Raw genomic sequence first — 5,231 nt, 5'->3', positions numbered from 1 at the left:
TCGATGTACCCCAACCTACCCACCCCACTCCCACCCCCCCACCCTCAAATTCCCACCCCCTGGGGTGTCCAGCCTTCATGAGACCAAGGATCTCTTCTCCCACCTATGCCCAGCAGGGCCCTCCACTCTTACATATACAGCTGAAGCCATGGATCCATCCCTAAGTGCTCCCAGGCTGGTGGTTTAGACCCTGGGAGCTCTGGTTGGTTGGTATTGTCACTCTCCTCATGGGGCCACAAACCCTTTTAGCTCCTACAGTCTTCACTCTGACTCCTCCATTGGGAACTGCATGATCAGTTCAATGGTTAGCTGTGAGCATCTGCCTCTGAATATGTCAGACTCTTGCAGACCTCTGAGGAGACATCTATATCAGGCTCTCATCAGCATGCACTTCCTGTCTTCCACATCAGCATCTACCTTTGGTGACTGCACGTGGGATGGATACTCAGGTGGAATGGTCTTCAGATGGCCCCTCCTTCAGTTTCTGTCCCTCACTTTGTCTCCATATTTGCTCCCTTGAGTATTTTGTTGCTCCTTCTAAGAAGGACTGAATCACCCCCACTTGGTCTTCCTCCTTCATGAGCTTCATGTGGCCTGTGAGTGGAATCTTGGGCATTTCAAGGTTGCATAGGTCCTTTCATACTGCAGAATATTCTGTTGCCTCAGTCAAGTATTTCTCAGCTCACTAAGCTTTAGTAGTTTAGTGACAGGACATACTGTTCCACCGCCATCCCCACACTCAATTATACCCATTTTCTTAAAATCTAGCCAGGGATCTTGGTGTAATTGGGATGACCATCTGAACGGTTCTCCTGGCTACCCTTCTAAATGTATAAACACAAAAACTAGAGGTTTTTTGATTTTGACACCCAGAGCTCTGTCAGCTCATTAGACCTTTGGTTTCAGGGGTTTCTTTATGTTCCTATGTAACAGCAGCATTGTCCTAACCTAACAGCCTAAGACAATCAGAAAATGCACCAATAGCCTTCAGTCCCTCAAAATTCCTCTCTCTTACCGAAGCAAGAAAGGGAATGGCTGCTTTAAAATCCCCCAACTCCTATCTTCTTTCCATTGCATTTGTGGCTACTTTGACTGTCTCTCAGCTTCCCAGGTAGGCTTGAGATCCTGAAAGCTGCAGTTATTGCCTCCCAGTTCCACCCCATGACTTCCTCCCCGAACATGGGGCTGCCCAGCTAGGAAGCTGGGTGCAACCTAATGTTGGTGTGCAACTTCTCTGTCCACTGAAACACATCTGCCTCCATTCTCCAGGACCCAGTAACCACTGTTCTCCTGGGACTGCCACAGACCCCTCCGTTTGTCTACCATAGATGTCAAGTCAAAAGCAATTGTCATTTCCATGTGTCTAACCTGGTGACTGACACACATGTCCTTTATAAATTCTGTCTGACAAAGTACATTTGAAGGATGTTATTTGGTTTTTGTGCCAAGAATTTGAGAATTCTATGATTTTTTTCCCCCACTTTAAGCAAGCCTGAGGGTCACCTAGGAGCTGCTGCCTCTGAAGATATCTTTTGAGGTCTTTCTGTACTCCATCAAATCCTGGCAAGATTAGGATTCTCTGTTCTGTTGTATGTGCTCTAGATCCTATGGATTCCTTGACAGAGGTTCTTACAAACGCATTAATTCATATTTTTATCATGGAACATCAAGGGGGGTTATGTAGAAGAAAATGTTTTTTTTTTTTGTTTTTGGTTTTTTTTGGTTTTTTTCAAGACAGGGTTTCTCTGTGTAGCCCTGGCTGTCCTGGAACTCACTCTGTAGACCAGGCTAGCCTCAGACTCTCGAACTCAGAAATCCGCCTGCCTCTGCCTCCCAAGTGCTGGGATTAAAGCCGTGTGCCACCACTGCCTGGCGAAGAAAATGTTTTACACCAAACTTAATTCTACATTTAGTATTATTCTTTGAGGAGTTGTAAGAAATACATGGTTGAGTAAATTTAACACAAAAAAAAGATAAATTAAACAGGTTTACATTCAATTGTGAATCATCTGTATCATGTGTTTCTTTTTGTTTTGAAGAAAATACCCTGGTATTATACATTAAGAACCCAGTACCTTATTATCACGGAGTCTTTTTTACAAATCACTCCCTTAACTGGATTCATTTTTCAATTTTATACTCAACACAAAGGAAGAATGACTTGATGGTTATCTTTAAACGTCCAAGAAGTGGTCTTCGGTTTATCAGAAACAGACCATATTTGCTTCAGTGGAATTTCTGATAGGAAGATTGGCATACAGTGTGGTAGTTACCACTGTAAGCTTGTCACCCACACTAGCTGTTAGCCATGGCTAAACTGCTTTCCTCTGTAGCTTGCATTTTTATTTGTAAAATGCAAATACCAATAGTACTTACTGTGTAGGATTGAGTGAGAAGATGGTTGAACAAAACAAACGATTGCAAACCATCCCTTGAAGTCTTTAATTCCAGGAGAATACCCTCCTTCCTAGACTGTCTAACTCTTCTAGCTCTTTGCATTGCTGTAGCCTCATGCTTAACTGAATCCACAGCAAGTGCCTTTTGCTTATTTGGCCAATGGATTTCCAGCCACAGATGGACTTTTGAAGAAATGCTGTGGAAAGTGTAAGAGAAAAGCAGGCAGAGTGTCACATCCATCATGAAAAGCCTACCTGCTGTTCTTCAACCAGGCTCCTGGCTGAATCTCAGAGATCATAGCTAATAAATGAACTCAATATTAAGTCCTAAACACATATGACCTTTATTTCAGGTGTTAATTCTATTTTTAAAACAATTGGTTGTATAAATTTATTGTGCACGGTAATGGAGTTACACATGGATATTTTCATGTAAGTACATAGTGAATGTCCAGCATCACTTCCCCCCATTACTCTTTTGAGAGCAGGCCTCTGTGCCATACACAGAAGACCTGTTTGAGGCCTCAAGCCAGCTTTTTCTTTGCCACCAGCTTTAAGCTTACCACTCTTAGTTTGTACTGTATTCATAGTCATATTGACCAAGCCTTTGGATTTTGTTCTTGGAACTAGCAACAGAAAAATAAGGTAACAAAGTTTATATTTACGATCATCATTTTATGTTTCTCATAAAATTGTCTTCTCACTTTTAGGTCTACTATTACCAAAAGGTCATGTAATTTATGAAAATCATTTTAATAGGTAGTACTAGTTTCCTAACAGTTAATCGTTGCTTATCGTTCAAAACTAACTTGGATGAATTGTTGTGAGAAGAAAGGGTACCTGTTCCTTTTTAAAGTTTTAATTTTTATTTTATGTGCATAATTGTTTTTCTGCAAGGGTGGATTTGTACTTCATGTGCTTCTGGTGCTGAAAGGGGTATGAGATCCTCAAGAATTGTAGTTATAAGTGGTAGATAGTTATGAGATATCACATGGGTTCCCCAAACCGAAGTTCTCTATAACAACAGCAAGTGTTCTTAACCACTGAGCCATCTCTTCGCACCAAAGTCGCTGTTCTTAAAAGTATATAACTTGAAAAACATATGTGTGTGTGTGTGTGTGCATACACACATGCATATAATATACGTATACATACTTTGTGTGCCCTTTCTCAGCTCCCATTCACTTTGGGTATATTTTGTTTTGAAATGAGATCTCACTCTCTAACCTTAGCTGACTCAAAACTCTCTTAAGTAGACCAGGCTGGCCTTAAATTCGCAAAACGCCTGGCTGCCTCTGCCTTCTGAGTGTTAGTATTTCTGGTCTGGAATTCCCTGGATGGGATAAACTGCTTGAGCAGTGAGCAGCAGGGATCTGCCTGTCTGCCTCCCAGGACTGCAATTGGAAGATCCCGTGGATCTTAGGGATCAAACTTTTCTCCATTCATGCTTTCTAGGCGTTTTATAGAATGAGCCATCTCCCTGGCCACGTTTCTTATTTTTTAAAAAACTTTATTGATTCTTTGTGAATTTTACATCATACACCCCAATCCCACTCATCACCCTCTGCCCTTGCAACCCCCTCCCAAATTAAATAAAGTAAGAAAGTAAGATAGAATTAAAAAAATAATAAAACTTGCCATGAAAGCCGTATTGTGTCACAATGTGTCACACAGTATACCCCTTTGTCCACACAACTTTATTTGCACATGTTCATGGCAATGAGTCATTGGCCATATTTCTAACTAATATAGCTCTTATTTCTGTCTGGATTATAGTTCTACATGTGCTGAAATTCACGAAAACAATGACTCCATCTATGCATACTGTCTGTAAAAAAAGATAATTGTGATCTCTGAAGAGTGATCTGCAACAGGCTTTCGTTTACCCTCTCTCTCTCTCTCTCTCTCTCTCTCTCTCTCTCTCTCTCTCTCCCTCTCTCTCTTCCTCCCTCCCTCCCTCCCTCCCTCCCTCCTCTCTCTCTTTCTTTCTTTCTTTCTTTCTTTCTTTCTTTCTTTCTTTCTTTCTTTCTCCTTTGTAAAAGAATATATGTGGTCTTAGTGGGCAAAGGGCTATTGATTCCCATCCTAGGGTACAAGGGACTTGAAGGAACAAGGTCATTTCCTGGATTTTCATATATGCCAGTTAGCTAGTTTGTTCCCTTGGGGAAGTGTGCACAATCAATGGCTTTGTGACATTCTGATACTGGAAACCCCGTCAGATATATGGGAAGATCTGAGTGGATATTCTACCTCACAGAAACACCAGGTGTACAGGCCAGATAAGGTCAAAGGCACCTAGTGCAGCGTGTAGGAACAGAGTACGTAGACTTGGTATTTAGTGACGTAAGGGACATAAAGATGGGACTGAGTCTCAGCATTATTCTGAATAGCAAGTCCATGGAGGAATCCTCACTGGGAGGTGAGCATGAGACAGAGACAGAGAAAGAACTTGCTACCACTGAGTCTTGCCGTATATAAGGGTGATTGCCTTGAGTCCTTTCCAAAGTCCCAATATGAAAGGTTACAACACTGTAAGTTATAAAAGTAAAATGAAAAAAACAACTGGAACTTAAGATCTGGACCATAACTGCAAAGGCCAGAAGCTAACCAGGCTCATAATGAACACCCTTTTAATTAGGACACTGTTTATACTGCAGTGCTGTGCCCTGAAGGTAAAGCCAGGCAGAGTCTCTTAGTTGCAACTGCACCAGAACGTGACAATTACTACAAGGATACCCTGTCTGCAGCAGCCTACCCAGATGCATTTGATCAAACACCGAATATTTAAAGAGGAACCTAGGTACATCATTCAATATGCCCTGAAAATATAGCACT

The sequence above is a fragment of the Grammomys surdaster genome, unplaced genomic scaffold (assembly GCF_004785775.1).
Source record: "Grammomys surdaster isolate TR1022 unplaced genomic scaffold, NIH_TR_1.0 136, whole genome shotgun sequence".
NCBI lineage: Eukaryota > Metazoa > Chordata > Mammalia > Rodentia > Muridae > Grammomys > Grammomys surdaster.
The sequence above is the reverse complement of the archived record's forward strand: the minus strand, read 5'-3'. Positions refer to the sequence as shown.